This window comes from Euphorbia lathyris, chromosome 2 (assembly GCF_963576675.1).
Source record: "Euphorbia lathyris chromosome 2, ddEupLath1.1, whole genome shotgun sequence".
Lineage (NCBI taxonomy): Eukaryota > Viridiplantae > Streptophyta > Magnoliopsida > Malpighiales > Euphorbiaceae > Euphorbia > Euphorbia lathyris.
In genome coordinates, this window is record NC_088911.1 from 22639558 (window position 1) to 22662637 (window position 23080).

Consider the following 23080-nt stretch of genomic DNA (forward strand, 5'->3'; position numbering starts at 1 on the left):
CTGATCAACATGGTATGATTATTATTATTATACTACTTATATTATAAAATACATATAAGATATATATTTATTGTAATACAATTTTGATACGCATATGTCTCATAATAATTTAAATTTAATTTCATTTTTCTTATATTCTCGTAAATATTTCTGACATGAGATCACAATTTACATAAATAATTTGATAGATATAGTACGATTATTATTATTATATTACTTATATTATAAAATCTATATATAATATATATTTACTATAATATAATTTTAACACGACATCTGTCTCATAATAATTTAAATTTAACCCAAATTGACTTTTAAATTCAAACCCAATAAATTTTGATAAACTAATATAAATTTTAAGTATCAATATATATTGTATTTTGATTAATTCATCAAAACTTGTTAATATCGATATAGTACGATTATTATTATTATTGTACCCCTTTACCTTTATGCTATGCCAACCCTACCCTACCCTACCCTACCCTACTTCTTCCCCGTTTTTCCTTCATCTGATATTCTCGTAATATTTCTGACACAAACTCACAATTTACAGAAATAATCTGATCGATATGGTACGGATATATATATATATATATATATATATATATATATATATATATATATACATATATTGTAATACAATTTTGACAATATATCTGTCTTATAGTAATTTAAATTTAACATAAATTGACTTTTAAATTCAAACTCAATAAATTTTGACAAACTATTAAAAAAATTATATATTAACATATATTGTATTTAAATTAATTTTTCATAATTTGTTAACTTTAATGATGAATTTATACCTAAATCTTAATTTTAATTTGGACAAAATTGATCCTCATATCAAATTTTAGAAACTATTTTGAGTCTCAATTCAAATTATTTATATAAAGGCTCTTAGATGGGCTTACATTGTCAATTTAATTTAAAAGGAATTTTAAATATTTATTCTTATTTTAATATTTAGACTACATCAACTAAAAATGACATATGCCATCATATTATATATATTAATTTATAATTGTATAAGAAGAAATATTAATTTATAATATTGATATAGTTGTTCAATTAGCTTTACCATCGTATAAATTTAAAAAAGTGTTATAAAATTTATTTTAGAGTATTCAGGTATTCGCTTACCCTTTTATGACAAGAAAACATCATTTACAGAAATAATCTACAATTATAATTATTCAACTATTTATATCATAAATAACCATTTATATACAAAGTAACCATAGATTAAATCCATATAGAATATATATTTATTGTAATACAATTTTGACACGCCATTTATCTCATAATAATTAAAATTAAACCCAAATTGATTTTTAAATTCAAACTCAATAAATTTTGACAAACTAATATAAATTTTAAGTATTAATATATATTGTATTCAGATTAATTTATGAACTTTAGTGATGAATTTATACATAAATTTTAACTTTAATTTGGATAAAATGGACCCTTATGTCAAACTTTAAAAACTATCTTGAATCTTATTCAAACTATTTATATAAAAGTTGTTAAATCGGCTTACATTGTCAATTTAATTTAAAAAAAATAGACTATATCAACTAAAAATGACATACACCATCATATCATATATATATATATATATATATATATATATATAATAATATTTTTTAAGAAAAAATATTAATTTATAATGTTGATATACTTTTTCAATAAGCTTAACCATCGTATAAAGTTCAAAAGGTATTATAAATTTATTTTATGGTATTTACATATTCGCTTATCCATTTATGACACGAAAATATCATTTACAGAAATAATTTATTAGATACAATTATAATTATTCCACTATTTATATCATAAATTATATATATATATATATATATATATATATCATTTCAACACGGCACCTAAAAACTATTACATCTGTCTCAAAATAATCTGAATTTAACCTGAATCAAGGTTAAATTCAATAAAGTAAATTTTGATAAATTAATCTAAAATTTTAAGTATTAATATAATATTAATTAATTTATTAAATGATAAGTGTATACCTAAATTTAAATTTTCACAATTCATCCTATTTAAAAACTATTTTGAATCTTAATTCAAATTTTAAACTATTTACATAACGGCTCTTAAATTTAAATTCGCTTCTATTATCAATTTAATTTAAAATGAATTTTAAATATTTTTTTGAATCAAAAGGAAACTTTTATTAATAATCAGAACTTAAAGCATTACAAATAAACTGCGGAGGATTATGTTTCCATATTCCAGTATCAGACTCGGAATTAGAAGCTCTAGCAAGCATGTGAGCTATCTTATTCTAACAAAAGAAATTGATAAAATACTTAACTCTTTGATCAGAGCTCTACAACCGTCTACTATAATGCCAAAAGGAGAAACTAATTCAGTGGTGCCTGTAATTGCTAGTACCAAGAGCTGAGAATCCATTTCCATATGAACATTTTGAGCTCCTTCCATCTTTAGCCAACTAAGGGCTTCTCTACAGCTCATACCTTATGCAATTAGCGGGTCTTGACAATAGCATAGGAGTTCATTACCAGCTGCAGTGAATTCTCCCGCATATTATTTTAATAACTAGACTATGACATATTTCATTATATGATTACTATATATTTTAATTTATAATGTTTTCTTATAAAATATTAATTTATAATATTGGTAGACTTGTTCAATAAGCTTAACCATAATATAAAGTTAAAAAATATATTATATTAAAATTTTATTTTAAATAATTTATAAATTCAAACGTAAAATTAGCCTTTAATCTATTTCTCGTCTCATAGTAATTTTCTTAATATGTCAATTTTTATTGTGGACTCATCATCCACAATATTATATACTTATTTCTCCTATTTTAAGTAAACAAACAAACTCATCTTATCTATTTGGGAGGTAAAGTCTTCACTTACCAGTATCTACATGAAAACATCATTTACAGAAATAATTAATTGGATCCGATCATAATTATTCTACTATTTATATCATAAATAATCATATGATATTTTTTTATTTACAAAAAAAATTGAAAACTATTATATTCTTACTTAAATGGGGAGATGACCTAGCACCGCCGCCCTCTTCCGATTAGCCATGGCTTCCACCTCTGCCGATGCAACCGGCTTGGATGCCTTCGCAATTTTTCATCTCTTTGACCGTAGGTCTTACAACAAACAAAAAAAAAACAGTCAGTAATGATTCCTCAACTCCCACACCTTCCTTTGCGACGATTGTCAAGAAATCGATCACCACAACGGCGATCCTGGTGCCATCACAACCTTTAGTTTTAGATGATGGTGGTTTCAAGGCCATTAAAATTCCACAAGATATTTATGAGGAATGAGTTAAGTCATTTCAACACTCAGCCATTGGGAGGATATCATTGAATAAAGGGGATCGCCCCTGGAAACATGCCGAATTGAAGCAGCGTCTGAATCAAATATGGAAGAGAAATATGGATTGGAAGCTTATATCGTTGGGTAGGGGATTCTACCAGATTATTATACCAGATAGGGATGCTCTACAAGCCATTTAGGGGCTCGGTTCCATTTCACTCAAGCCTGGAATCATTCGGTTTTCACCTTGGACTTTGGGATTCAATCCGGACTCATACAAGTCCACCTCTGTGTAAGTTTGGGTACATTTTTACAACTTGCCCTAGGAATTCTGGGATACACGGATCATTGCGAGCATTGCACGTGTGGTAGGGGTGCCTATTCGTTTCGGTCATAATATTGTTAATGGCGAGTTTGGCCATTACGCCAGGGTGCTAATAGATGTTGATTTGTCAAGGGATATGTTGGTCCCGTGTAACGTGACAATAATAGTTCCAAGGGGGTTAGGAACTATTTAAAAAATTTGTCTCTAAGGCTGACTTGTTTTTCTTTTAAGACTTTAACTTAGTCTTTTTAGCACAGTGGTACTGAGTAAGTTTTAGATAAAAGCTTAGTCAACGGGTGACTAGGACTGCTTCTATTCTTGAGTCAAGAGATAGCACTTAAGTCTATTCTTGAACTCAGCTTCTCAGTTCACTCAACTCATGTTATGTTCTTTTTAGTGTTTTACTAGGCAGTCTTTTAGCAAGCAATATATATAAAGGAGATAAGGGTTATAAAGATATTACTCAGCAGACGTATCCTGGTTCGGCCTCTCCACCTATGTCCAGTCCCCAGAATTCCTTCCGAACTTTTCAGAATCCTCTACTGAGATCTTTAAAGGTAGAGCACAAACCTTTTACAATAGCAACTGTGTATACAAGAGTATCTTCCTCTATTCCTCTACTCAATCCTATTTCTACCGCTGAGTGTTATAACCGAGCAACTCAGCTTCTCCTTTCTATACCTCTAGAAATGATAAGTGTTTGGTTCTAAACAAAAGCTAAGAACACTTTAGATGAAATCAATCACTCTAGACTTTTACACAATAATATGAATAGGTGTAAGATTTGCTTTGCTTTTCTAACACAGAACTGTTGAAACACCTTTCCACATGATTTTGATTTGACAAAATTATTTAAGTTAATCCCATGATTAAGACAATTAAATTTATGTGCTTTAATTTAATTGTACTAATGTGTTTGTTCAGTGTTGAGTATATTGATAAATGAGAACGGATATAAAAAGTAAGACAAGATGAAGTCAGCATGAGCCAAAGAAGCTGAGTAGAACACTACTCAGCATCATAGAAGAAAAGTCTTCTTCAGAACTAATGCTTGCAGACGAAGCTGACCAAGGAAGCTGAGTAGAAAGTAACTCAGCATCGTCAAAGATAAAGATCGAAGGCAACGTCTATAAAGTCAAGCTGAGTGTTCATCAGGACAGCGCCAATGATCTGTTAATGTTGAGCGATTTCCGCAAGTGCACGGTATACGCTTGTAGTAATAAAAGATATCGAACCCACAGGGAACGCTTTTTAACGAAAACTTATTTTAAATCAGTTAGATTTACTTTTAAGGTTTATAATATGTAAAATTGTTTAATTGGATTTGGTTTTGAAATTGCTAGAGTAAGAATTAGATTAGAGTATAATGAATGTTTTAGAAATCACTTCTGATTTAAGGATAAATTTACAAAACAGAAACGTTTAGTTCTTTAGAAAAGTGAACAAATATATTCGTTTGCATTAAGCAAAAAAAAACAACTTTAAACTTTGTATAAATTATAAAAATGAAATAAACGTTGATTCCTCTAATTAAAAGGCTTTGAACTGCAGTCAATCCTCCTACGGTCGGGTTAGATTGCTACCTTAACCAAATTAATATTCTACTGATGATATCAATTTGCCTAAGTGTTCAACAAAGTTTCCTTGTAAAGATTTTGAATTCAACTACGTTTTAATGAAAACACCAGAACTCACTTCGGATCATTTACCAAAGTGCTACATAAAAATCTATCGAATAGAATGAACTTTATTAGATGAAATATGAATTTGATACAAGTTTACAGAGAACAAGAAGCATGGAAACTTTCGACGACTTGCAAGTGAACGGGTTGTCAATCCTTTCCTTGGGTTTCGTTAGAGTTTGTCAGGCTCAGGGGCGGATCCTCTACTAAATCTTCTCGCTGAATCTTCGGAATAGAGACTGGTCTATCTACTACCAAAATGTAAACTAATATGAACAAATCTAAACGCTACTGTGTTTGTAATTATTTGATAAACAATGTGTGTACATCATATTGCTTTTTACAGAATCGAACTTCTAACTCTAAATCGCTTAACTCAGAATTTTTGCATTAATTCTATACTAATCTTCTCTTCAATTTTCTATATATCACCAACTCTCCATCAACTATTTATTTATAGATGTTGAAGAGTCGTGATTGAAGTGTCGTGTCCGTTGTGAAGGGTCGTATCCTATGCGAAGGGACGTTTCTATCCACCCGAATGAACGTGTTTCGTCGAAAACGAACGTGTATGAATAGCTCTCCAGGAAATTCTGAACTTACCGAGAATGTAAATTCTCGGCCGAGAATGGGGAAGCAAATATTTATCCTTCGAAAATGGTAAGGGAAAAGTCTGGCGATGCGTGTCGCGACCAAGAATGGAGGATTCTCGGTCGCGACACGGAGTAATTTCCGTTATCTTTGACTTCATCCTCGTCCTCATTTCGGTGTGTTTGATCTTCGTCGTCTTTGACTCCTTTTATAGGGTTTTTATTCTGTTTTTAACCTCTTTTCATTCCTATTTGGATTTTACCAAATATTTAGGTACCTTGCATGAAAGAAACATATTCGAACGTAAAAGTTTTCTAAACAAGTATAAATAGTATGAATTCGAAGCAAAACTGATGTAAATACTAATGATATTTTAGGTATATTTTGGGCTTAACAAATCTCCACACTTAATCTTTTGCTAGTCCTGAGCAAAATTTTATTGAATTTATTCTTTAACTGGTCTCTTTATGAAAATAAAACATATATCTCTGTATTACTTTTTAAATTAGTTAAGCCGAAAAGACTAACTTCGTATGGCAAATTTATACGCAAAATATCAAACTAACTTAGTATAAAGGCGATATATCATTCGTCTTGTATCTTTATTTTAAAACTGAAGTATTCGGGACAAAATAAGCACGCATGTTATTGAGTCTTTCGCCTCAAGGCATTTCAAAGCACAAAATTTCCTTTCCCAAACCTAAACAAATATATGGGATATATTAAATGAATAAGTACTTGGGTTAATTATTTGCTTAGTTACGCCCGAGATAAGGGTGGTCTCGATCGTAACTTTATACGTATTTTATTGCTTAGTGTTTGCTTAAGAGGTACCGATCATGCCATGGGTGGACGCAATCGTTACTTTAAACTTTAAACATGTGTAATTAATTTTTTTGCTTTAAACGTTCATTTCATACCTCGATTGTGATAAGGTTGGTCTCAATCGTAGCCAAAAGTAAACGGTACTTAGTTTTCTTCCCTTTTATACCTCGATTGTGATAAGGTTGGTCTCAATCGTGGCCAAAAGTTAAGAATTCAACTAATTGAGTAATTAATATGAATTTAAAATTGAAATTGCAACTTGGGAAAAAGAAAGATAGCACATTCATCCTATATTGACTTGAAATTCAACATGTATTATGGCTAAAGTTTCCTTAAAAACTTCAATTTGGTGTTAATGTAAGACGAAATCAAACCGAGCTAAAAATGTTAGTTCAATTTAATGTCTATAAACCTAATTGAAAATTTAAAATAAGATTTATTGTATCATGAATTGCATGATATAAAATAGAGATTAAAATAAAGAATTTATTTACTTAAATACATTCACTCGAGACGTTTTTACTTAAAATCGTATTGAAGATTTGTGAAAAAGTTGAAAATATTGCCCGTATAGAAATATTATTTCTAACGATAATGATAACCTAAAAATAATCATATCCTAAAAATTTAACTTATGATTAATTTATAAACATATGAAAATGTTAAGTTAATAAAAATAGTGTTAAATACATTGTGTTGCAATATATGTTGCATTAGCATAAAACAAGCGTTGCATTTGAAAATATTGTTTATAAATATTAATATGTTTTTTATGGTAAAACGGATGACATTTATTCTTACTCCTTACATTTATTCGTATGTGTATAAATGATATATGTATATCTCCTCCCACACTTAAATTGGACCATGTCCTCATTGGTGCAAAAATAATGATATAACATGAAAAATTAGCACGAAAGAAAGCATACGAAATAATATAGAAATTTAGCAAATTAAAATCATCCAACATAAAATGAAAATTGTACGAAACATAATAAAAAGAAATATTGTATCAAACTAAAAACAACATAACAAGATAAGTGAAGAAAAGAAAAGATAAAACCTAAGCATTAGGCGGGGAATCCGGAGGGGTTGGTGAAGTTTCCACATTTCGGCGATGGAAGAATGAAAGCATCCGATGCCGGGTAGACTTGTGCTCTCTCCTCAAGGTATTGAGGTTGTCATTCATCACCATATTATTCTCCACCAAATCATCAATTCTTAAATTCATTTGGCGATTATGTGAATTGATTTGGTTCAAAATCCGCCTTAAATCCACTGGATCATCATCTTGAGGTGTTTGGGGTTGTGGTGGTGCTTGCGGTGCATCTTCCTCTCCCTCCGCCGCGCCTCCTTCGTCGGTACCTACAAATTGGGAACTTGAAGCTCCTCCACCCATAGTGCCACGAAGATGTGCAATACGGGAAGCATATGAAATAAAAACGGGAGGAACCGAAGTAAGCAATAAGTGAGCCCGCTCAAGAGCCGAAATGTCCAAAATCGGAACATACCCATGGTAGGTGGACATGTCATAATCGGCTAATTCACCCCGTGCTCCCAAAACAATAGCAGTCATAAAATTACCGAGAGGTACTTGAGTGGTAGTAGCCCTTGAAGCACGAAATAAATTATCAAATAGCATACCTATGCTATCAACCCGCAAACCTTTAAACAAACAATCAAGAACGAACAAATCCCGAACTTGAATTTTGGAGCTCTCAACACGACCAAATAATGAAAAACTCAGAAATTTGTGAAAGAAGAACACACAATTGTCCCTAATCATTTTGCTTGAAGTATTTTTTGAGTTAAAATAATCTTGACCCGAAAGAGTGTTCCAAATTGAGTCGTTATCAAAATATTTAGGCTTGTCATGGAAATCACTAGTAGGGAAACCAAACATATTACCCATGGCATCATAATGGTATAAGTCACACCATTATTTCTAAAGGAGATTGATGTTTTCTTCTTATTCATGGTCAAAGTGACCAAAAATTCCACGACATATTCCGTGATACGGGGAAAACGCATGGAAACAAAAGCTTGCCAACCCAAAGTCTCAATGAAAGCGTTAATTCGAGTAGAGAAATTTAACTCTCTTACCGAATCGAAGTCAAGGAAGTGCATGTCCACGAACTCCCGTTTGGAATTGGAAAAGTGAGTAAACGATTGGCTTCCTCTTCCGAAGCTATGTCGAAATAAGCCCCACAACGTATCCTAAGGCGATTAGCCTCCGTAACTTGTGGTTTATGACCAACACGCTTGGTTCTAGGCATGTTTGGTGTTGAGGGTTTGAAAATAAGAAGAAGAAGAAGAAATGAAAAGAGAGAAATCAAAGGTTGAAGATGAGTTGGGAGTTGTAATGTGTAATTGAATGAATTGATAAGTGATTAGAAAGGGTAATGAATAAATTGGGAAGAGGAAAAGTAATGTATGGGGAAGAGTTTAGAGTAGGGGATTGGGTAAAAAGTGAGGTGATGTGAGGTTTGTGTAAGGAGTAGGGTTATATAGGGTGAAATAGGGAGATGTATAGGTAGAGTAGGAATAGGAATAGGCTTAATTGAGTGATTAGGAATTGGAATAGGAATAGGTAGGAATTTAGGGTAGAAAATCGGAATTCCCATGCCTACAACACGCGTGTCACGGCCGAGAATCCGAATTCTCGGTCGCGACACGGCAATTTCAGAGGGCATTTCGCTCTGAAATCGGCCTGTGCTTGCTGATCTTACCGAGAATCAATAATTCTCGGTCGAGAATTGGTCCCTGGTGACCTATATTCGCGCGTTTTGACTCTGTTTATGCAACTGTCTGATTATGTATGTCCTGAACCTTAGTAAAACTGTACATGTACTCAAAATCATAAATGAAAAGCATTAAAGTACAAGGAAAACCAAAGGTTTGTCCTTATTAATTGGAAAAAATTTATGAAATATAAATACCGTAATTGGAATTTAATGAAATATTAATGTGCATTTATTGATGTAAGTTTAATGACTCTACATTAATGAAAATAAATACAAGTGCATGTATTAAATAATTTATTAAAAACCTTAATTTATTAAATACAATAAAAATGGATTAATTATATAATGTGATGAAAGTGTGAACACATGTGTTAATTAATAAAAGTCATATTAGTTCATTATAAGCATTATTATCTTCATATAAGCAAGAATAATTAGTATTGGTCAACATGAAATGGATTTAATATAAATCGATTCATGATTGTAAAGGAAATGGAACCAATATGTATAAACCAAAATCAAAATTAAAAATGAACTAAAATGAATTGAAATTTTTATTGATCAACATATATGTACAATTTTTTACCAAAACATAAAAACAAAGAAAAACTTAATAAATACAACACACACACATATTTACAAATGGAAAAACAAACAAATTTAGACTATTCTAAATAATCATCCTTATCAATCGGGATTTCTCTAGCCCTATATCGCTCAATTTTCAATTGCACAAAAGCTTGACGTTCTGGTGCAGAAAGAAAATGCGGGCCTGCTCGAAAAACACGTTTCACTAGACCTTCATATTCTAAAAACTCATAGTCCAGTGTCGGAAAAGATTCATCCTCACTCCAAGGAACAGCAATAGTACCCTTGGTACCGAGAATTATTCCGCAAATTATATTCCCGAATCCAATCTTTTTATCCTTGGATCGAGAAGCGGCAACAACATTATAAATGAGCTGAAAAGACTCGGCAAGAACTTCACAGAAGAAGAGCAGGTGAAGAAAATCTTGAGAAGTCTACCCAAGAGCTGGCAAGCTAAGAAGACAGCTGTGGAAGAGGCTCAGGACTTGACCACATACAAATATGATGAGCTGATCGGATCTCTGCTGACCCACGAAATCTCCATGAAAAACTTTGAAGCTAAGGACAAAACTGAGGACAAGAAGCAAAAATCCCTTGTCATGAAAGCCGATTCAACAGAAGCTGACTCATCAGACGATGAGGAGATGGCCATGTTCACCAAAAAGATGAAGAAGCTGTTCAGAAAGAGTAACAGGAATAGCAAAAGGCCATTCAAGAGAAGCGATAAACGCAAAGCTGAGTCCAGCGACAGTAGATACAAAAAGGACAGCTCGAAACCTGTCACATGCTTTGAATGCCATCAAACTGGGCACATTAAATCAAGTTGTCCCACTCTGAAGAAAGAAAAGAAAGGCAGCAAAAAAGAAATGGTGGCAACATGGAGTGACAGTGATGAGTCAACCTCATCAGAAGCTGATGCCAATGAGTCAGCAAAAATATGCTTCATGGCCGATGAATCTGCTGACCAATGCCGATCTGAGCAAGCTGACCTCTCAGGAGAATCTGACCAAGAGGAACACTCCAATGAGGTAACATCTCTTCTTTTGCTTAGAAATGAAATGGTTAACGCCTTGAGTGATCTATATACACTGACCAAAAAGTGTAACAAGAAAATAAAGGCACTCAGCAGGCGATGTGATGAGATCGAAGAGGTCAAACTAAGTGACCTCCGACATCTTCTCCAAGACAACACCAGGCAAGATGAAAATCTGAAAATCATGCATGGATTTTTCTCGGAAGTCCAATAAGATTCAAAGAAACTAAGGAAGGACATCACAAATATACAGAACCAGCTGAGCACATCGGCTAAGAAAAGGTTTTATCCAAATGCTGAGTATCATGGTACTGGTCAGCATGGACAATACACTCAGCAGAACAGTCAATGTGACTGTTGTGGAAAAAGAGGACACACCATAGATGTGTGTTGGTATACTCGGCAGAATGTCCAATGCGACTTCTGCGGAAAGAAAGGTCATACCACAAAGGTATGCTGGCATACTCAGCACAATCGTGCTGACCAAAAACAAAATTACCCTCAAAGGGTAGTTTATTGTGACTTTTGTGGAAAAGATGGCCACACTATAAATGTATGCCGTCACAAGATAAAATATGATGCTTCACCTGTTCATGCTAACCAACGAGGACCCAAAAAGAATTGGGTACCTAAAGATGTATAGTTTAAATTACAGGTGAGCCTGAGGTGCACGGAGAAGTCGAAGCTATGGTATATTGACAGCGCATGCTCAAGGCATATGACTGTTGATGAAACTCAGTTCATCAAACTTGTGCGTAAACGAGGTGGAAGTGTAAGCTTCGGAGACAACAAAAAGGGTAAGATAGTAGGTTCAGGTACTATCGGAGGAAACCCTACTATTGAGTCAGGGGTCTCAAATATAACCTATTGAGCGTTGCTCAGCTATGTGACAGCGGTAGAAAGGTTGTATTTGATGCCACTGAGTGTCGGATACTCGAAGGAAAAACAAATGATTTGATTTTAACTGCCCCTCGTGTTGACAATGTGTTCATTTGAGCTTAGAAAAGAAATTTTCAAAAAATATATGTTTAGTGTCAAAGGAAGATAATTCATGGCTATGGCATAGGAGACTTGGTCATGTAAGCATGGACCTCCTTGCCAAATTAGCAAGAAAGCAATTAGTTGAGGGTTTGCCCAAACTTAGATTTGAGAAAGATCAATTATGCAATGTGTGTCAGCAAGGTAAACAAACTAAAAAGTCTTTTCAAAGTAAAAATATTGTCTCAACCAAACGACCATTGGAATTGCTACACTTGGATCTTTTCGGACCAGTCCAGCCGCTGAGCTTGGGTGGTAAGAGATTTTCCTTGGTCATTGTAGATGATTTCTCTCGGTATACATGGGTAATCTTGCTGAGTAGCAAGGATGAAGCCTTTGAGAAGTTTTCAACACTAATAAGAAAACTTGAAAATGACAAAGATTTAAAATTAGCTCACATCCGTAGTGATAACGACGGAGAATTCAAAAACCAACAGTTTGATGAATTCTGTGAAGTCAGCGGCATTGATCATAATTTTTCTGCTCCTAGGACTCCTCAACCAAATGGGGTAGTTGAAAGGAAGAAAAGAACACTAGTCGAAATAGTGAGGACAATGCTGAGTGAGAATAGGCTTCCAAAGTATTTATGGGGTGAAGCTGTCAACACAGCGTGCTATATACTCAATAGGGCTTTAGTTAGACCTATTCTTAAGAAAACCCCCTATGAACTTTGGAAAGGACGAAAACCCAACATTGGATATTTTCGTGCCTTTGGTTGTAAATGTTTTATACTCAATACGAAAGACAACCTAGCCAAGTTTGATTCTAAAGCTGACGAAGCGATCTTTCTAGGGTACTCAACTAACAGTAAAGCATATAGGGTGTTCAATAAACGAACTCAAGTCGTAGAAGAGTTTGTCCATATCGAGTTCGATGAAACTGACCCTGCAGGAAAGTCAAGTCAGTCTGCCGAAGATGACCCATGCTCAGCTTCCGCTGACCAAAATGGAGCCGCTGAGTCATTACCGCACGGGCTGTCCAAAGGTAAAAATGAACTTGAAATTACCTTTGCTGACTAATCTAAAACTGTAGAGATTGTTGAAACACCTGCTCCTGACAACTCAACACTACCCAAAGAGATCAAAATTCCAAGAGGACACTCGGAGAAGTCCATTCTTGATGCTGCTGAGAACAACCTGATGACAAGAAATCAACTCAGGAGATATCTTAGCAATGTTGCGTTCGTCTCAGTCCATGAACCAAAGAACTTCACCGAAGCTGAGCACGACGAATTCTGGATCAACGCTATGCAAGAAGAGCTTGATCAGTTCAAGAGGAATGAGGTATGGAATTTAGTGCCAAAACCTAGGAATCAAAAGACCATAGAAACTAAGTGGGTCTTCCGAAATAAGCTAGATGAGCAAGCTAATGTAGTCAGGAACAAAGCCCGACTTGTAGCTCAAGGCTATAGTCAGCAAGAAGGCATTGACTATGGTGAGACCTTTGCTCCCGTTGCTAGGTTAGAGGCTATAAGAATATTATGTGCATATGCTAGTTTCATGAACTTTAAACTATTCCAAATGGATGTCAAGAGTGCATTTCTTAATGGATTTATAAACGAAGAGGTATATGTTAGTCAGCCTCATGGGTTTAGAGATCCAAAATTTCCAAACCACGTTTATAAACTCAAGAAGGCCCTCTACGGCCTGAAGCAAGCACCGCGTGCTTGGTACGAAAGGTTGACTAGTTTCCTGCTGACCATGAACTATGTCAGAGGTAAAGCTGACACAACCTTATTCATTAAGAAAAAGGGGAAAGATACCCTGCTGGCACAAATTTACGTAGATGATATTATCTTTGGTGCTACTAATGAATCTATGTGCAAGGAATTTAGTAAACAGATGCAAACTGAGTTCGAGATGTCAATGATGGGCGAACTCAACTTCTTCCTTGGACTTCAAATAAATCAAGGGAAGAATGACATCTTCATTAGTTAGTCTAAGTATGCCAAAGAAATATTGAAGAAATTCGATATGGAAGAATGTAAGCCCATATCTACCCTAATGGGTACTAACATTGTGCTTTGCACTGATGAGAAAGGTAAGTCCGTAGATAGCAAGTTATATCGAGGTATGATTGGCTCTCTACTTTATCTAACTGCTAGTAGGCCTGACATTCAGTACTCAGTATGTTATTGCGTAAGATATCAAGCTGACCCCAGAGAATCTCACTATATAGCTGTGAAAAGAATTTTTAGATATTTGCAGAGCTTAGTTAATGTAGGTTTATGGTATCCAAATACAAATGACTTCACACTCATTGGATACACTGACGCTGACTATGGACGAGATAAGCTAGAGCGTAAGAGTACTTCAGGAGGGTGTCACTTCCTTGGAAGCTGTCTAGTGTCTTGGTTCAGCAAGAAGTAATCGTCAGTGGCCCTGTCAACAACTGAAGCTGAGTACATTGCTGCTGGAAGCTGTGTGGCACAAGTCCTATAGATTAAGCAACAGCTGGAGGATTATGGAGTACAAATAGAAACAATTGAAGTCAAATGCGACAACAAGAGTGTCATTGACTTATCCAAAAATCCAATCCAACACAGCAGGATAAAGCATGTCAGCATTCGGCATCACTTCATCAGGGACCATATACTCAAGGGTGAGATCAAGCTGACCTATGTCCCAACGGATGAATAGCTTGCAGATATCTTTACGAAGCCTTTGGCTCGTGAGCAATTTAACATACTAAGGGAAGCTATCGGTATGTCTAATCCTCTCCAATAAATTTCTGAGCTTAAATGAATGTTGAGTGATTATTACATGCTGAGTGATTAGTACTTAATGGGTAACTATTGCATGCTGAGCTAATATGAATAACATTAAATCACCTTATACTGAGTAGACATAAATACTGAGTGATTACCATGAGCTGAGTTACAAAGCATAACAAAAATCCCTTCTACGTAAAACTGTGTACTCAGAACTCCAAAAAACGTTTAGTATTCTAGATACTGAGTAATGCCAGTTGCACAATAAATGCTAGCACGCGCATTAAAGTAGCCACCTAGGATGATGTAAGCGTAATAAATAAGAAAACACATGCGCCGAATATGTCATAAATGCCAGGGATAACGGTCGATTGATCAACTCGAGGAGAAACCGCCATTCCGACCTATTAGATCAATCCAAAACGACTATAAATAGTGGACGAATACCCACTAAACTCTCTTTATGCTTGAAATCTTTGGCATTCGATTTCTCTCTCTTAAATTCCAAATCCTCTAAACTCTCTCAAGAACTCTCAAGAACATCATGTCTGACGATTCCCAGAACAACTCCGGCCGCGATTACGACGATAATAACTCCGATCTGAACCCTTCATCTCCTGCTTAGCAGGACTATGAAGAGACTTCCACTGAGTCTCAAGGACAAGGTCAGCATGACCAATCCAATGTCAGCACGCCTAGCAAAACCCCCCAAGTTGACCAAGCAACTCCTTCAAGAAAGAAAAAGGAGAAAAAGAACAAGCAACCCCAAGAAAGGGTTTTCCTTCCAGTCTATAAGAGCGTGAAAAATTTCAAAGTCTTCTATTCCCGTTGGTTCTCCAAAGGATTTGTTGAAGCTGAAAATCCCTTTTGCGAGTGGATTTCCAAGAATGGTTGGACCGAGCTATTCTCTCTTCCCGGCACCACTTACCCACAGTTGGTAAGAGAATTCTACGCTAATATGAGGGTTGCCGAAGATGATACTGACCACCTAGTCACCAAGGTCAAAAACAAGGACATCACCATCACTCCGACCTATCTCACTAAGCTGTTAAAGCTAAAGGCTGCTGGTTCAGAACTCAGGAACACAAACGACTACTTACGCATTGATTACCCTGTCGAGTTCTGTAAACCAAAGAACCACAAAAGAGAAATAGCCAGTACTTGCATGGGTCAGCCTCAAAATATGGCTCACTATATCCTAACCAATTTTCTTTTCCCCAAGGTCAACTCCTCCTCATCAGCTTCGAACTTTGAGCAGTGCTTCATCTGGCACATGCTGAACTATAAGCCGCTCAACATGCCCGTATTTCTTATCGGTGCTTTCCAACGCAGTACAGGGACACTCAGGATAGGTTCTCTCATCACCAGAATTCTCCAGGATCACAAGGTCAGTATTGTAGAGGAGATTGAAATTTCTGGTACAGAAATCACTGCTGCCGTTCTGTTCGGCTTAGCCTACAATCAACCCATTAAGCCTAAGAAAGGAAATGGGACTGCAGGTGAAGAAGATCCCACTGATGAAAATGAAGAAGGGGATAATATGGTTGAAGCAGCACATGATGCGTTGACCAAAAAAGGAAAGAAAGTGATGGGTGACAAAGAACCCGCTGACCGCACTAGGCAGGATAAAAAGCAGAAAGCTGACCAATCCGCAAAAGACATTAACACAGCTCTGAGGAAGCTTCGGATCATCTCTAGTGCGAAGAAAGCTGCTGCTGAGCAAGCTCAAGGGGAACCTAAGTCAGTGGAGAAAAGGCAAGTTGAGCCTGAGGAAGAAAGTGAATAGACACCAGATCAGCCCCTCAAGAGGAAGAAAACTTCTGGGCTAAAGCCACTTGACGCTCCTCCACTTGACTTCGTAATTACTAAGGAATCACATTTCGTGTGGAGTCAAGAGATTGATCTCGAAAAAGTTCCTTCTGGTCAAGAAGAAGAACTGGGTGACACTGAGGGACAGCCTCAAGCTGACCAGGTGGGTCATACTGAGCAAAGCAAACCAGTTGATGCTGACCAAGCTGAGCATCTTGCCAGGTCACCAGTGAAGGACAAGGTTGTGGAAGGCATTAATACTGACCTCAACTTCTCTTCTGAATCCCTTGAGTCTATTCATGCTGATCCTTCTCCACTAACCAAATCTTCTAAGGATAGTACGGACAAGCATTTCAAACGCAAGGCTCAAAAGCCCAATCTCATCGATCTGTTGGATGACTCTCCACTCAGAGATCCAATCACTGACCTGACCGGACTTCAATTTTAGTTCTTCACCAACGTTGTTGAACCAACTCCGGACCAAATCAAGGAAAAACAAGCCTCTGTTTCTCAAGCTAAGGAACAAACCGACCCCACAGTCCCTAAAGGTCCAATTTCTGCCGACACTTCTGCTCAACCTTCCACTAAGCAAGTGCTCGAATTCCCTGCTGCTCAACCCAATGAGCTAGCAAAGGAAAATCCTGCTCAAGTCAGCTCTAAGTTGCCTCCATCTCCAAAATCTACTCAACTGCAGACTGACGCTGAGCAGGTCAATATCTCTACTGATCCATCTCTTCCTACTCCTTCAAATCAGAATGAAAACCACTCAGCTCCTACTGCTGACCTGGATAAAGGTGCAGCTGCTGACCAAGCTGGCACCTCTACTTCTCAGCACCAAACACCTCCTCCTTCCGGTGCTGCCAAGATTCCGGCCCCTGAGCACACCATTGATGAATCCTATGCTTACTTGAATGCCTCTGAGTCTGGAAGGAAAATTATCGACTCAGCTCAAGCTCTCCTTCAGGATATTCATCAAACTCAAGCCGATGCTGTTGGGTCTGTTCATGTTAAGCCAACACAAATCTCCTTTGTCACTCAGCTTTTGACTGAAATCAAGGGTCTCAAAGACTTAATGAGTGTCATGATGTCTTTTGCATCTCAACAGCCCAAGCAATAGTCAATAGTGAAACTGGCTGAACTCCAGTTGATGATGGTGAACCATATGAACTCCATCCAAGGTCAACTCAATGCCTTATCAGCTGTGAACTCAACATATGCAACCTCTGCTGAGGTCAATCAACACTTCTCCCGGCTGACCTCTGAGCTGACCGGAGCCCGTGAACTTATCTCCTCCTCCTCACAGTGTTCCATCGAACAGATTGGTGAAGCCATTCGCCTACTCAACCTAAGTAAAGAGGAAATGGACACTGACCTTGTGAAGACAAATGAGATTCTGCAATGCACTCAAACCACCCTTGCGCAGGTCCGGCAAACAAATACTCAACGTCAATAATATGACACTGCCCTGTTCAGGATGTATCATCAATCATATACCCGGATGACAGAATCGATAACTTGGATCGGGAAATCTCAAGAGTATTTGCTAAGTATGCTCAGTGCCAATACTAAGATCCCCGCTTCCACTATGTCCAATGGTATACAAGTCTTCCAAGGTCTTCGGGAGAGTACGAGTCAACTCCAACTGTACTCATCCAAACTGACTCGTGCGGTTCAATAGGGGACTTTCTATCCTCCTCCTCCAACTCCCGATGCTGGCAAAATGGGGGAGAAAGAGCGAATAAGGCAAGCTGCTGGAACTCAGCAGAAAATGGGGGAGACATCTCGGCCAGCTGCCGGCACTCAGCAGAAACCTGGTTCACCTTCTGCTGACCCGTGCTCCCACACTCAGCAACAACGAACTGCCCAAACCAAACCCAGGCCAAATCAAGTTCAAGCCAACATTAGGAAATAGTGCTAGCAATAGTCTATTATGCTTGTAACTTATATCTTTATGGTGTGTTCTTGTTAATGCTGAGTTATATGATTTATAAGCATCTTTTTATCCAAACTGACTTATATATATGCGATGCTTACTTGTTATGCTTATATGCTGATCTGTCATACTTAACCATTCATTGAACAACAAATTAAAGCTTGTGAACATAAGAAATATACAAGTAAAATTTACTCAGCACACAACTTTGATACTTATATGCGACACTGAGTAATAACTATATGTTCCAAGTATTGACCCTCTTCTGAAAGCTGACCTAGGCTCATCTGAATTAGATCTTGGAAGGTCTAGAACTGAACTAAGTCAGTAAAAGCATGTCTTAATTTCACTCGATTAAATCTTAGAAGGTTTAGAGTTAAATTGAGTCAATAAATGCAACCCTTACGGGGGAGTAACTTCAGAAGTATAAAAGGAAAAACAATCATGGGAAATCTCAATGCTGAGTTCCGCAATTAAATACTTTTGCCAACATCAAAATGGGGGAGTTTGTTGAAACACCTTTCCATATGATTTTGATTTGACAAAATTATTTAAGTTAATCCCATGATTAAGACAATTAAATTTATGTGCTTTAATTTAATTGTACTAATGTGTTTGTTCAATGTTGAGTATATTGATAAATGGGAACGGATATAAAAAGTAAGACAGGATGAAGTCAGCATGAGCCAAAGAAGCTGAGTAGAACACTACTCAGCATCATAGAAGAAAAGTCTTCTTCAGAACTAATGCTTGCAGATGAAGCTGACCAAGGAAGCTGAGTAGAAAGTAACTCAGCATCATCAAAGATAAAGATCGAAGGCAACGTCTATAAAGTCAAGCTGAGTATTCATCAGGACAGTGCCAATGATCCGTTAACTAGAAGACAAAGTCTGCGCCAATTCAGAAGCTTTGGAATTACGCAAAGAGACCTTTTCGAGATGCATGGGTCAATAGGCATTTGACTAAAAGACGAAACTGGCGCTAGAAGACGAACCTAGCGGAAGAAGACAAGCCTGACGCCTGCTAATTTTAGACGACAGGATTGGCCCGTAAATCTGTATGCTGACCAATGAATGATGCAAGAAGACCATTTGAATCCAGCGAATACATCCGAATTCAAATGATTGAAGCATCAGATTTCACTATAAAAAGGACAAGTTCATCACTTGGATCCTTGGCCGAAATACAAAAAAGAAAAGAATACATACAAGCACATACAAACAAGAAAAGTAAATACTTACACCCAAATCCTATCTCTGTGTAAAAGTCTAGATTGAATTTGTATTCATCTAAAGTGTTCTTCATCTAGAAAGAACAAATTTGTATCAATTGTAAAGATTGAGAGAGTGGTGCTGAGTACTCGGTTTTAGTACTCAGCGGTAGAGAAAATCTGAGTGTTTGGTTATAGCTGTTGAGTGATTTTCGTAAGTGCACGGTATACGCTTGTAGTAATACTTCTGATTTAGGAGTGAATTTGCAAGACAGGAACGTTTAGTACTTTTTAGAAAAGTAAACAAATGTATTCGTTTGCATTAAGCAAAGAAAACAACTTTAAACTTTGTATAAATTATAACGATGAAATAAATGACGGAACCTCTAATTTTTAGGCTTTGAACTGTAGTCAATCCTCCTACGGTCGGGTTAGATCGCTACCTTAACCAAATTAAAACTCTACCGAGATAATAATTTGTCTAAGTGTTCAACAAAGTTTCCTTGTAAAGATTTTGAATTAAACTATGTTTTAATGAAGACACCAGCAATCCACTTCGGATCCTTTACCAAAGTGCTGCATAAAAATCTATCGAATAGAACGGACTTTATTAGATGAAATATAAATTGATACAAGTTTACAGAGAACAAGGAGCATGAAAACATTCGACGGTGTGCAAGTGAACGGGTTGTCAATCCTTTCCTTGGGTTTCGTTAGAGTTTGTCAGGCTCAGGGGTGGATTCTTTACTCAATCTTCGGAATAGAGACTGGTCTATCTACTACCAAAATGTAAACTAAATATGAACAATTTCTAAACGCTACTGTGTTTGTTATTATTGAATAAACAATGTGTGTACATCATATTGCTTTTTACAGAAATGAAATCTAAATTCTGAATCACTTGACTCGGAATTTCTGCATAAGTTCTATACTAATCTCTTTCTTCTATATCTATTCAACTCTCCATCAACTCTTTATTTATAGATGTTGAAGAGTCGTGGTTGAAGTGTCGTGTCCATTGTGAAGGATCGTATCCGTTGTGAAAGGACATCTTTATCCACCCGAATGAACGCATTTCTTGGAATTTAACATGTGTTCATTGTACTTGGCAGAATTTCTGCACTTACCGAGAATGGCAATTCTCGGTCGAGAATGGGGGAGCATTGATTTGGTCTTCGAACGAAGGGAAAGAGCTGCTGAAAAACGCGTGTCGCGACCGAGAATTGTGGATTCTCGGTCGCGACTTTCATAAAATTCTCTACCGAGAATTCAGTTTCCTCAACCGAGAATGTGATATTTCTTCTGTTTCTGACCTCGTCTTTGTCCTCGTTTAAGTGTAATTGATCTTCGTCGTTTTTTACTCCTTTTGTAAGGTTTTTATTATGTTTTTAAGCTCTTTTCGTTCCTATTTGGATTTTACCAAATATTTAGGTACCTTGAAAGAAAGAAATATATTCGAACGTAAAAGTATTCTAAACAGGTATAAATAGCACAAATTCGTAGCAATATTGATGTAATTACTAATGATATTTTAGGTATATTTTGGGCTTAACAATAGCGCTCAGTAGGATTGAGTAGACGAATAGAGGACGGTACTCTTGCGTACTCAATTGCTTTGTAAACAGTTTGTGCTCTACCTTTAAAGAGCTCAGTAGTGGATTGAAAAAGCCCGGAAGGATTCTGGGGACTGGACGTAGGCGGTGAGGCCGAACGAGGATAAGACTGCTAAGTAATCTCTAACCCTTTCTCTCAATATATACATGTATGTGTTGCTTGCTTAAATTACTCAGGATATAAATTATATAAGCTGACACTGAGTAATCAGAGTGCTGAGTTGGAAGCTGACCTTAAGTGTTAACTCCCAACTCACAAGTAAAACGGTTCTAGTCAGCCTCTGACTAAAGCTGTCTTACATCTCGCTCGGCCTTGCTGACCAAAACTGAGTAAGGTTAGTTAAAGAATTAAATTAAGTCAGCATAATTGACCTAAAAAGATACATTAGTTCCTAACCCCCCCCCTGGAACTAATTACACGGGACCAACAAGAACTTCGAGTAATGATTTGGTCAGCGTTTCGACTTATTGAAGATCTGCATCGAATGAAGCATTTGAGAGGCCTATTTATAGTGACACTTGAGGCACCGGTCATTTCGAATTTTGAAATAACCGTTGGAGGGAAACGGCTTCCTGTCACTTTCACTCAGTCAGTGCTCATCGTCTTCGGCCAATGAGATTCTTGTATCTTCTGTCTTCGGCAGTGCTTAGATGCTTTTCGTCAGGCTGGTCAGGGTGTCTCTACATTTTTGGCAAAGTCTTCCAGACAACTTCCTGCGTCTTCTGAACTTTACCCAAAGTAGAAATACTTTGTCTCCAAGTTTGTTCAGGTCAGCCGCTGACCTGACTTCCTTGTCGCACAACTCAGTAGCTTCGTCTTGAAGCTTTTGGAGAAGGCTTCTCGATCCTTCTCTTTGCTGGGCTTATGTTTCATTCAGCTTGAGCTGCGTTTTGATCTGCTTGAGCCGTGTGGCTTTCAATAGTTGACTTGGGCTTGACTTTCTCTTGTGGGCTTATAGGCCTTACACTTTTAATGTCTTGAATCTTATAAATCAATTAACTCAACATTGAACAAACACATTAGTATAAATAAATCAAAGCATTTAAATTTAATGTGTTAGAATATTTTTATCATGGTGATTTTAATTCTACTTAAATAATTTTGTCAAATCAAAATCATGTGGAAAGGTATTTCAACAGGATATTCAATCGAAGCTCAGAGTGGATACGGATAATCAGAAGTTGTGGGTTTATCTAGAGTATGAAAAGCTCCCGGCTCTTTGTGGCACATGTTCGTCCATTGGGCATACCACGACTCAATGTAGGCGTAACAACAGAGAAGCAAAGCCTAAAATGTAGAGGCATATGAAGTCAGGTAAGGGTGGAGCGGCATCTCGTGCGTATGAAAATCTGGATGTTAATTCGGAAACAAATGAAGCTCACGCTTCTTCAACCGCGGGTGATGCAGAAGCGAACAAGGAAATGGGGGAAACTTTACAATTAATTCTTCATCCCTTTGCCAATCTGGAAAATCAAGGAAGTGATGAGGGTTCCAAACGTTGGGGAGACTATAGTGACGAGGAAGACCTCCCAGCAATGGAGACCGATAATCATGCTCCTCATACAGTTGCGCGAGTTGCTAAAGGTAACATGGCGGTCTCTCCAGAACGATCTCAAAGTAATGAAATTTACAAT